Here is a 13,590-nt window from a genome sequence, read left to right as displayed (position 1 = left end):
TATAGTTTTGTGGTGGGAACTAGACCCCTAAATTTCAGCATTTTTCAACACCTAAAAGATTGTCTATAAAAATTAGAAAAATATATCAATTGTTATTCCAAATAATTATTAAAAATTACAATCCTAAACTTCATCCATTTCTACACATTTCATTAGTTTACTTCATTACCAAATTCAAAATAATAATACCAATTTTATGTCATTGAAGGTGAACAGTTATACTTTTGTTAGCCTTTTCCTTTACAAAAGGGTGACACAAATTTGTGCTTTTACCCATCCTTAGGTAAAGGCTTAGTGAAAATATCTGCAATCTTCTCCTTTGTGCTAACATACTCCAATCTAATTTATTTTTTGCAACATTTTCTCTCAATACATGATATTTAATAGATATGTGCTTAGTCTTAGAGTGTAATACTAGATTCTTGGACATGCTCATTGTGCTTATGTTGTCACAATATATAACAATAGGTTTTGAAAACTTAATCATGATATCCTTCAACATTTGTTTCATTTAAATTACCTAATTATAGTTATTTGTTGATGCAACATACTCTACTTTTATTGTACTTTGTGAGATACAATTTTGTTTCTTACTTAATGAAGAAACCAATCATCCTCCTAGGAAAAATTCTCCACCAATAGTACTTTTTCTATCATCCATACTGCCTACCTAGTCCACATTAGTAAATGCATACAAGGTAAAGTCACTTGATCTGTCATACCATAGGCCAAAATCAAATGTTCCCTTCAAATATCTAAAAATTCTTTTGACTATTGCATAATGTGCCTCTCTAGAATATTCTTGAAATATTACAACTATTCCAACTACATTTTCTATATCTAGCCTTGTGTGAGTTAGATATTGCAATCCACCAATCATAGATATGTACTTCTTCTTCTTATCCATGGTAGGTGTTTCATCTTTTCTAAATAACCTATCACTAGTTATCATAGAAGTACCAATAGGTTTACAACTCTCCAATCCAAATCTTTTCAATAAGTCTTTCAAATACTTAGTTTGAGAAATGAATATACCTTCATTGTTCTACACAATCTAAAAACGCAAGAAAAATTCATCTCACCAATCATGCTCATCTCAAATTCATTCTTCATTTCATCAACAAACTTATCACTTGCTTCAACTTCACCTTGAAATATTATATCATGAATAAATATTACAATGATCAATAATCCTTCTTTTATTTCTTTCAATAAAGATTACTATCTACATTACCTTTGATAAATCCCAGTTGTGCTAGAAATACTTTTTGACTCTTGCATACCAAGTTCTAGGTGCTTGCTTTAATCCGTACAATGCCTTCTTCAATTTTCATACCATATCCTTTTCTTATCACAAAGGAAAACCTTTAGGTTGTTCAATCTACACTTCCCCTTCTAATTTTCCATTTAGAAATGTTAATTTCACATCCATCTGATAGACTTTAAATTTCTTGTTTTCTACATAAGCCAAGAACATTCTTACTACTTCAATTCTAGAAATAGGGTTAAATATTTTTTCATAGTCTATTCCTTCTTTTTGTGAATATCCTTTGCATACAAGTCTTGCTTTGTTTCATACTACTTCTCCTTGCTTGTTCATCTTGTTCATCTTGTTCCTGAATTCCCATTTAGTTCCAATCACATTTTTGTCTTTCTGTCTTGGAAGAAATTCCCATGTTTCATTCTTTATAATCTAGTCCAATCATTCTTTCATTTCTTGAATCCAATGCTCATCTTTGCATACCTCTTATGTATTGTTTGTTTCAACTTGAGAAAATAGACATAATTCACATAATTCTTCATTTACCTAATTTCTTGTCTTAGTTCCTATCTTTCTTCTCCCAATGATCTATTTAGGAGGGAAATTCTTTGATATACTTCTGCTAGGAGTTGACAACTCAACTCTTTCTCTACTCTAGGATTAAATCTTTGTTCTTCAACCAGATTTCCATTATGCAAGTTATTGTTAGTCTTAATGACAACTTCATTAATTCCATGATTAGTTCTATGATTTGTTTCCTCATCAGAATCAGAATCAAGTATCCTTTCCCGAATTCCAAACTTTTCATCCACTCTAAAATTTCTGCTTTCAACAATATTCTTAGTTCTATGATTTTAACATCTTTGAGATTTTCTTTTTTAATGAATAGCCAAGGAAAATACCTTCATCACTTCTTGTATCAAACTTACCAATATCATCATCTCTCTTTATATAACATTTAATTCCAAAAATTCTAAAATATGTAATAGATGGTGCATGTTCAAACCATAACTCATATGGTGTCTTATTTGTACCTTTTTTTATCTGCACTCTATTCATGGTGTATAATGATGTATTCATTGCTTCTCTCCAAAATTTCTTTGATAAATTATTCTCAAGCATCATTTCTCATGTATCTTCAAGTACTGATTTGTTTCTTCTCTTTGATATTCCATTTTTTTCAAATGTTTTAGGTGTTGTAAGTTGTCTCTTAATACCATGATCATCAAAATAGTTGTGAAAATCATTTGATGTAAGCTCTCCACCTCTATTAGATCTTAAACATTTTATCTTTAAACTAGATTCATTCTCAATTCTATTCTTGAATACTTTAAACTTCTCAAATGCCTCAAACTTTTCTCTAAGAAATGCTACCCACAATGTCCTAGTAAAATCATCAAAAAGAATCATAAAGTACCTTGCACCATAGAATCCTCTTGTCTTCGTAGGACCACTCATATCTATATGAACAATCTCAAACTTTTTTTTAGTAGAGAACTTCTTGCTTGGATAGGAAATCTTTTTCTACTTAGTCATCACATATTCCTTACAAACTAGTACTCATTATCTTACCGTCTTTGTCTCTAATAGTGCATGTCTTCTTAGTAAATTGTAATAGGTATCCTTTATCCACCAACTTTCCAACACTCAAAATGTTATGTTTCAAACCATCAACAAAGTAAGCATCATCAAGGCTAGTTTTACCATCAAGAGTAATAGATCTTATTCCCTTAATGTGGTAAGATACATTGTTTCCAACTCTTACTATTCCTCCATCATAGTTGTTAAACTTAACAAACTTCTTCATATCACCTATCATAATGCGAACAACCACTGTCTCTAATCCAATCTTCTTCTTTTTCAACTTTTGATACTAAATTCATATCTTCTTTTCCAAGAATTTCTTCCTTGATAGCAACAAATCCTAGTTCATCATCACTTTTACTCTTTTCTTCAGATTCATCTTCTTCATCATTTGCATACAAATAGTTTCTAGGCTTCCTAGACTAAAATTTCTCCTAAAAATATTGGCTCTCTTAGAAAATTTAGATGCAAAATGGCCATATCCTTTCCAAGTCCAACATTTAAATATTCTCTCAACATCAGGTTCCCTTTTAATGAGTAGTGCAATAGCTTCATCAATCTTTTTTTCTTCTTTTGAATTGCTTCTCCTACTACTTGTGAAGTTTCCACCAATTCTTACACTTCTAGATAGATTCGGCCTCATGCTTAATGCATTGAAAGTTATCTCAATTTTAGGTAGATCTCCAGTTTTTTTCAAACTTACTTTTGTTGATTCTAGTCTTCCAAGTAATGTTTCTTTAGGAAAAAATTTGCTACAAGGTATCACTTGTTCAATCATCATTTCTACCTACTTGAATTGTGGTGTCAAAGTTTTCAAGATCTTCCACATGATCTCATCTTCATCTTTTGTACCTCCATAGGATTTAATTCCTACAATAATTTTTGAACTCTACCAATGTATGTTATAATCGATTCATCTTCCATCATTTTGGCTTCTTGAAATAAACATATCCAATTCTGCAATCTAATCCTTTTAGCATGCTTATCACCTTCATAAAAATATTCTAAAGCTTCCCAAACTTTATTGGTTGTGATCAAAGATTTTACCTTATTATAATCATTCTCTAGAAGGACTGTCAAAATTGCTTCTTTTTCTCTCAAGTCACATGTAAACACTTCTCTTTCTTCTTTAATGCATTTCTAAAAATCTTCTTCTTTAACTATTGTCTTTGTTGTCTTTGGGATTAGCCAATATCTTGGACCCATACACAACAGATGTGTCTTTATCTTTTGTTTTTAGTTGTCATAGTTAATCCTATCAAATCTTGGACTTTCCTATATGTAGTCCATCTTAGATCTCCTTAAGTTGTTAAGTATTTCTTTCAAGGACATGATGCTCTGATACCAATTGTTAGATATATAATTCCACCAAGATAACTAAGAGTAAGTGGGTGAATCAGTTGTCCAATTATTAAAACATTTATCAAACTTAATAATCTTTAACCATGTAAGCAATGTAATTAGCATCCATAAGAAAATACACATGCACAATAACACCAAATATTTTAACTAGGGAAACCATTGATTAGAGGGAAAACCCCAGTGGGGATGGTACCCAAAAAATGATGTACTAATATAAAAGTTCCTTGTAAGAGGATAGAACTTGAACTTACACTAGTACATTTGAGGTCATTTTTTGACCACTATTAGTTGAAATTTTGACCCAATTTTCAACCAAATTTTGACCAAATTCGACCAACCCATTGGTCAAAATTTTGACCAATACGTTGGTCAAAAACCTTCCAAAGCCATGGTGCAAGTTCTACTAGGAATTGGTCAAAATTTTAACCAATGAAGGTAGAAAATTTTGACCAATGAAGCTAGAAAATACCCAGGCATTGGTAAAAATTTCAACCAATGAAGGTAGAAAATTTCGACCAATGAAGGTAAAAAACCCCTAGGTGTTGGTAGAAATTTTGACCAATGAAGGTAGAAATTTCTACCAACACCTGGGTGTAAATTTTTTTTAGGCATTCTATAAAACAATTCACATGCCTTGCATATGATATGACATTTTGCATGCATCCTACACTCTCTCATCTGGATGATGATGGATTACAGAGAGTGATCTGAAACCATGATGCTAAAAAACACACAGAATCAAATCCAAAATGAACTTGCATTACAAATGGATTGTGGAAATCTGATATTGTAAATTTTGCATGCATGTCTACTAGGAAAATCACAACTTAAACATATATGTTTAAGTTGTGATTTTTCTGTTTAAGTTGTGATTTTCCTAGTAGACATGCATGCAAAATTAACAATATTAGATTACCATAATCTATTTGTAATGCAAGTTTATTTTGGATTTGATTGTGTGTGTTTTTTAGCATCATAGTTTCATATCACTCTCCGTAATCCATCATCAGCCAGATGAGAGAGTGCAGGATGCATGAAAATGTCATATCATGTGCAAGGCATGTGAACTATTTTATAGAATGCCTAAAAAACATCGACAGTAACTAATCAAACTATCTTAAACATCGATAGTAACTAATATGCTTCTTCATTAATATTCTTGACACAATAAGAAAACTCAGCAACTATGCATAACAAGTTATATGCTAAAAGGAAATCATTTAGGAGATACAAAATATGGGAGAGTGGGATAATCCCTATTTGACACTTGTTCCAGAGTATGAAGTTGCATAGATTGAAGTATTTGGGAAAATGTTTTTTCAGAACCACATTTATAGAGGCTAGAAATTAATTCATTGGAGTCCCTCATCTAGCACGGCTTTGGCTAAGGCTTAGTTGGAGTATCTAGAGGGACAAATATCAAGAAGTGTTGTGGGTGGAGATTACATAATGACAGAATCTAGAACAGGGTTGGTTCATACTACTCTAGGCCATAGCCAAGAAGATTTTTTGACTGGTATGAAATATAAACTTCTAGTGTTGTCCCCTGTAGATGATAATGGTAAGTTTACAGAAGAAACTGAGCAATTTGTTGGTTTGGATGTCTTGGGTGAAGGAAATGTGGCAATTTTCAAGAGCTTAGATGAACTCAAGACTAATTCCAATCAAAGATAATTAGTGTTCTTTTCAAGTTTGAGCATGTAATCATGGGAGATGAAGGAAGATTATTTCTAATTGTCTAGCTAGGGATGGTGAAGATTGATTAGTATAATCAACAATTTAAGACTTAAGTGAAGTAGCATACTATTGACCAACAATTCTATAAAGGGTGGTCGTAGACTCTTAGCCAAAAATCCTATCAGGGATGACAACTCATAACTTGTAGTCCTGTAAAAAATCCTAATGAATTATAATCATTTTTTTTCCAGTAAATATAGTGATTAAAAAAGGCATTACAAATAACTACATCCAATCAAAAAAGTCATTGAACTGTGAGTAGGGAGCCTTTCACAATTTCATTAGAAGCTAGATGCAAATAATTAGAGGAAAGAGCATTCTTGTAGATGTCACACGCTTTCAACAGAAACCAACTTCAACTTGAATCACATATATTTAGAATTTAACATGATAGAGGCATCCTATTATAAATTTAGCAACTAGGGGCTTTAGCTTAGCATTTGCTTTTGTTCAAACAAGGTGCACAACTTGATCCACCATCATCAATTTGTTACCATCTTGTAGTCTCTGTCACAACATAAAGCAAAACTCAGCTTTGTTTAAGTATTAATAAATTCAATATAGCCAATAAATAGACATAAATACAACTTAATATGACAAATACCTGCAATAGAAAAGTTATCTCTACTAAACTATAAGGATCATGAGTGTTCCCTTTGTTTATAACCCTTGCAACTTCATCCACAGTTATGGTCTTCTTGTGGTTCACCATCATATATTGACTGAATGCACACAAAGGTCACCCCGGAATAACTTTATTTCAAGAGATGCCTTGGTTCAAATAATGACAAAAATAGGTAGCTTAAAAGCAGAGTAACTACTTAAAGCTATATGCATACATCTTTAAAATATAGAGAGATAGCCACATGATTAAAGTTAAAAAGAAGATGAACATGGATCCAAGTGATCTTTTCAAAGGCCTTAGAAGGCTAAAAGACATTTTTGGTTATTGTAGTGTAAAAGCCAGGATTTATAATTAAAGGGTTTCTCACTTGATTTCTCAACTTCATCTTTACATGAGCAGTTGAAAGACGAATTATAGTCTCCAGTGTACATGTAGTAACTAGTAATATGCCTCCTCTAGACTACAGCCCAAACATTAAAAAGATTAAATCAAGAGTGTACAAAAAAGAACAAATTGTTCTAAAAGTACTAACTAACATTAGGAATAAAACTAAACATTTCAAAATGACTAGCCACACCTATTGCAAACCTTAGCTTCTGTACCCGCATTACACAGTTCAGCATATGTAGTTGCAATATGTTCTAATGCCTATAAATTATCATCATTAGCAGACAACTGTGAACATGACTTTTTACTTCCATGTGGGTTTGGCAAACAAAGAAACATAAGAACATTAAACAATTTATACAAAAGCAATGTAAAAAAATTAAAACCTTAGAAAAATCACCTCATCTATCAGCATAGGTTGATGCCTACTCTTAGCATAATGAATGTATTTCTTCAAGAATTTTACAGTTAGCATTTCATTTTTGAAATGCTTGGTTTTTTTCTCACCATGCAGCAGATGATTATATTTCACAAAAATGGATGGAAAAGTCTCTACTTCATCTTCTTCCATGTTTCTTGAATTTACGTTAACAATCACCATTCTTATAGAATATTTTGGTCAATCATATCAACTATCAAACATGAAGACATATTCTAATTATATTCAAACCAACACTAGAAGACCCTTGTCTTATAGTTGATATTGCCAAGGGAGCAATATTCATGATGGCTCTCAAGAGTTGGGATTTCACAACAGAAGGATCACCAACCATCATCATGTTTATATCCCTGCAATGAAATTGACAAAAATGTATGAGCACAAAAAACATTAGAAAGAGAAGTATATAGAAAGTATGAAATTAAGAGTATGACATTTCACACCTATAATTAGATTTTCAAGATGGAACAACTAATATCACAAAGATCCACCAAATTTCTCAAGAAACCACAAATTGGGTATGCCAGAAATAGTGCCAAAAGCTTCACAACTTCACAAATTATTAATAAATCTGAAAATGGACATTTTTACAGAAATTTCAGTAGCATAACAGCCTAAAAATTGACATTTCCAGATCCATATAGCCTTTACACAACAGTTCACAAATGTAGGACAAAAACTATGCTCATTGGGCTCCCGAAATTAACACAAAAATGCTCGGAAACACGACAAAAACACTAATAATCTATCTCAGAAGTTTAATCACATCCCAATACATATATTCAGCTCTATTTTAACACCTTAAAGTCTAAAATACAGCAGCAACCCAAACTGATATGAAATACTCAGCTGAAAACACCAAACTCATACAAAAAACACACCCGAAATCCACAAATCTGCACTGTTCAGCACAAAGGAAAACTCTGTATGAGCATGCACATGGAATGGCTTCAAACTCCTGTCCTTAGCCTTCCTGGAAACCTGAAAACTCCCGTTCTTGGGTCTCCCTGAAAACCTGCAAACTCTCGTTCTTGGGTTTCCTTCTCCACAGGTTTGGCAGCCTCTGAAGAATAACAAAGAATGAGCAAAAATCAAGTTCTAGAATCAGCCCAAAATGCCTCCAAACCCATTAAAAGAGGGCATAACCATAACTCACGTCCAAGAGAGGTTAATGAAACATATTTTAATAATAATTTTCATTTATTAGTCCAACGGTTTCCAAAGATTAACCCCCTTTTTTTGAAACTTCGCTTTCTTGGGCCTGCCTGCCTTAGCAAAGATCATTATTTTTTTTAATTATTTGAAAAGGGGACATGACAACCTCATGTATAGACACATGGTCTTGATCACTCATCTTGTCAAATTCATCAATGTAAACAACGCCATGGTCTGCTAAAACCATTGCTCCAACTTTCAACCTACGTTCACCTAAATTAATTTAAACTAATTAGCCAAGAACAAACAAATATTTTCATAGAACCATATAGTCTTTGACCAATGAAATAATGTCAAATTGGTCATCATCAAAGCATATGGCCATGACAAACTAGGTCTCTTAACAGTAGCAAATGTATAGATAATAGTCAAGCACATACATAAAATCTCTAAAAACTAATTACCCATCTCTTGGTCAGAGGTGGCTGCAGCTATCAAACCAACACTAGAAGACCCTTGTCTTATAGTTGATATTGCCAAGGGAGAAATATTCATGATGGCTCTCAAGAGTTGGGATTTGGAAACAAAAGGATCACCAACCATCATCATGTTTATATCCCTGCAATGAAATTGACAAAAATGTATGAGCACAAAAACCATTAGAAAGAGAAGTATATAGAAAGTATGAAATTAAGAGTTTTACCCTCTCAAATGAGTTCCATTCTTTAGATTCTTCTCAACACCGCCTAGTAGCTGCAATACAATAGCTTTCTTTATCCAATTATGCCCATAGATTGAAGGTGCAAGTGACTCTGCCAGCAAACTAAATGTATCCTACTTATTTCCTATTTTCTTGATTTTTTTTATGTCATCACTTGTAAAAATAGGGGTATTTATCTCTTTATTGAGCTGAAACACATTATTGACAATAATAACAATCCTGCATTGAATGGAACGCTAAATATGTCAAACATGCCTGAATTGGAAAAAGGTTCCAAACTAAAAATGGGCTACCATGAATGAATTGTGCCACTTGTGATTGATTATTCAAAAGGCAAGGTACCTGAAGACACCATTGACACTGCTTTTGCTTTTGCCAAGAATTTCCTTATAAATTCCCACCACTGTTAAATGATCTCCAGGCTTGCAAGTGTTAATAGATCATCCTCTACAATAATATCTATTGATCTAGGTATCTAACTAGGAGCAGAGTTCTCAAGTACTTCTTGCATAGATATTGTCTGATGGTTTCTATACTTGCACAGACCAAACTCGGTAACTAAGAGATTCCCTTGATCATTCTGTCATAACATTAGCACTTGCATTAATCCCTTAAAATTGTATGGCATCAATAGTTGCTACAACAAATATTACCCTATGAAAAACCAATAGAAATATTATGGCAAAAATGTATGGAATACTTACTTGTGTAGGATAAATAGACCCTATGGGTAGACCCTATAGGTAGGCCACTCATTGATGTTATATTTTGATATTCATGAGCTTGAAATTATCTAGTGATAGGGAAATAATGGACACTTTTAACAACCTTCGGCCTTAGTAAAGAACCTATTGGTCATAAATAGGCAACTTCTATCACATAAATGCCCTGGAAGAAGTGATCTTAGTCACAAAATTAAATAGGTATAAAACCTACAATCCTAAGACAACAACATAGCTAAAAAGTTGGCCTTGACAATTAAACCAAATGAAAACATATCAAAAATCTAGTTATGTTGTTATGTTAAGAAATTAGTTAATCATACATTGTAGAATCCCTGGGGTGAGGTAAAACAATTTAAGACACCAAATCTTGTGCGAGGAAATTATCACACAACTTGATAGTATTTAGAATTTTTCTTCATCTAGTCACAAATTCAACAACATAAAATAGACAAAAGAAAAAGATGGAATGCAATGTTTTAAACATCCTTCTCATAACCTAGTATCTAGAACTCCAATCTTCTAACACAATTACAAGTGAACTCTATTTGTTGTTCTAACACCTTTTTTTACTATTCACTCAAAATTATCAATTCTTTACATAACAATGTATATAATCATAGCCAACAAATAAGGCTAATAAAGGGCATTTGAGTTCATCAATCTATCAAGCATTTTCAAACTAATTTAAACAAGGGGATCATGCCTGCAGAAATATATACATACATTTAGTGGCAATACCCTCAATGCTAACCATGGTGCCAAGAAATGGAGAAAGGAGCTCCCAAGGAGTAAGCTTTTGAAAGCTAAAATGGCCTTCAAAACTAACTTGAATTTGTTGGGCTTCCTACAGATACTTGGGATCCACATTTTTTTTCACCTCCCCTAGTGCATCAGATGAGGGTTGAATGTACTCGTTGGGACTCCTCATCACCCTATGAGCTAAATCATGGCTAAAATTCTTTAGATCAGCCATGTCTATAAGCAAGCGATGGTGACCCTGAGTGATCATGCCTCTGATCTTGTCCATGTACACACCTTTGCCCACCTAAAAAATGTTGCCACAAACATGTTAAAAGGCTATGTCATGCATTAATGGCTTCTACCATAGTACATTTGACTGGTAAATCTTTTAAAAGGCTGATGAGATGAAATGAGAGGAGAGCAAAGAAGAAATTTACATCTTGGTCTAGAAAGTCCATGAAAGTGTGCTTGTGCACCAAACAGGCTTCCTCATTGATATCCATCATTGGCAATGTAGCTTCCTACAGTGGGAAAATGAGGTGCTACAAACTATCAATCCAAACCCCACTTACAAACACCAAAATAGTACTAAACTGAAACAATATATACAAGATTAGTATTATAGTTTTTCTACTACTTTAAAATTTTGATTGCAATATATAAAAGATTAATATTGTAGTTGTTCTACTCTTTTTGTATTTTGACTCCCTTATGTCTTCTGCAACTTGTTCTACTCATTGTAAAACAACAAATATATCTGTAGCTCTCTTGACAATCTATTGTCTTCTCATCTTATTCTCTTTGCATTTTTTCAATTAGAAATAATAGAGAAAATGTTATAACTAATAATTACATAAGCTTGTTGTATGCCCAAATTAAATGTAGCTTTTGAAGTCATTGATTAAAAATTATTTACATGTAGCCTTTCGCAGGGATTAGAATTGCATTCCATTTGCTCAAGTAATGAACATCTATATCTTTCAATGCCCAAAAGGAAAAGCTCAGTACAAGTCTTGCATGAAATTTGATAGAATAAGTAGAGCTAGCCATCATACTTCTGAGAACAAAATTTTGACGCTTGATAGGCTACTCCCTCTAATGTTGAAGAATTTGGTGAGCGGGACTATTATGTAATTTCCAAAGAAAAAGAAACACAAATAACATTTATATTTAAAATGACCTATGTCAATTTAGCCCCGAAAGACCTAGCTTTCTGGCCATTAAAATAGTTCTTGGGGTCTTCTCAAACTGTATTTGTATATGAGAAAATGTTAGTATGCTAATAGAAACAAAATTTAAATAAAGCTTCTACAAACTAAACAAAATTCATAAACTTCAAGATAGATTAAGATGAGCTCTTAATTGAGAATATGAGCCATTAATGGGCTCTCTCAATAAGAAGCTCTCTTGTTGAGTAGCTTTGTCTAAATAGATAGGATGTATGCTCAAGCTTTATGCTTCAAAAAGGGCTTCAATGGATGATTGTGGATTGTTGGTGTGGATAGATGGCTTTAGTATGGATTTGGCTCTCAAAATAGCATTATAACTTTACTTCATGGATTGTGTTAAAATGACTTGGGAGAGGATTCCTTAAATAGGCAAAGGGCTTGAGGGATCAAGGGCTAGGATGCAAGGATGTGAAAAAGCTTATGGAGGGCTCAGATTGCATGAGAGGAGAGCACATGGATTGTGCTTCCTTATAGCCAATCAAGGAGTGACACATGTCACATGGTGAGAGGATGGAGGAAAGGGAAAGGATGAGTCAACAAAGGAGGCTCAAGAGATAAAATCTTCATAAAGACCCTCATAATGACTTGTAAGAGCAATAAAAGGGCTTGTAAGAGTCATTTATGACCTAGTGGACTTCATAAAGTTTTATGGTTGAGATATTTTGAGGGTGATGAGAGCAATTTCGACTTGGGCTTGATTAGGAAAGTTCTAAGCTTGCTTAGGCTTGTGCAAATGATTAGAGGATGGATTAGGATGGTTTAGGATTAGCTTAGGGATAGGCAAGTGGATGGCATTTAATGAGGGTGGGTGAAGGAAGAGATATTTGTTAACTTTGGTTTGGGTTAGTAAGTTTTAACCCATGTTTAGGGAATGTGACAAGGTTAGGAGGGGATTAGGATTAGGTTTAAAGACATCTTCTAGAAGAGTCTAGATTTTGGATGAGGATAAAGACTTTCTAGAATAGTCTAGAATTTCCTAAGATGAGGATGAAGACTTTCTAGAAGAGTCTAGAACTTCTTAGGATGAGGATAAATTAGATTTTTAGGAAATAAATAAAGTTTTATTTATTTCAAGGGTTTGGGTTGAGGAGATATTTATTAAAACTTTTTTAATAAACATGAGGATTAATATTTAATCTTAATTAAATATTTTGAGTTGGGATTAGGGGTAGGAAATGATGGGATTAGCCTTTAATCAAAATTAAAGAAGGATTAGAAAATTTTGGAAGAGGTTATTGGTCATAAGGAAATTGGCCAAGTTTTGGGAAAAAAATAAATTTTTTATTTATTTTAGGATTTTTGGTCAATTTATTAATTAAATAATTAATAAATAAGGAAATAATGTTTAAATAAGATTTAAACATTTTTGGGAGGGATTCCTTAATTAAATATTTTTAATTAAGATAAAGGGATTTAATGGCATGAAAATTAATTAATTAATTAATTAATAAATGATGATGTCATCAGGACTTTTTCAGAAAATAAAAATACTTTATTTTCTAAAGGTTTTTTAGGTGTCTACAGTATTTACTATGATAAGAGGATTCAATTGTGCTATTTTTTATTCCATTGCAAAGGTATAGTGGAATTGGTATTTGCATTTTTGGAAATATATTTAATATCT

General features: G+C 32.6%; 1 pseudogene; it reads right to left on the bottom strand.

Annotated features, from left to right (window-relative positions):
- LOC149579913 (DNA replication licensing factor MCM3-like) overlaps positions 1–11,240 on the bottom strand; it is a 74,054-nt pseudogene extending 62,814 nt beyond the window's left edge.
- Between the last annotated feature and the right edge of the window lie 2,350 nt (positions 11,241–13,590).

The sequence above is a fragment of the Cupressus sempervirens genome, chromosome 1 (genome assembly GCF_028749045.1).
Source record: "Cupressus sempervirens isolate cs-2001-9-10 chromosome 1, ASM2874904v1, whole genome shotgun sequence".
NCBI lineage: Eukaryota > Viridiplantae > Streptophyta > Pinopsida > Cupressales > Cupressaceae > Cupressus > Cupressus sempervirens.
Note: the sequence above shows the minus strand (reverse complement) of the source record. Positions and strands in the feature narration are given on the sequence as shown.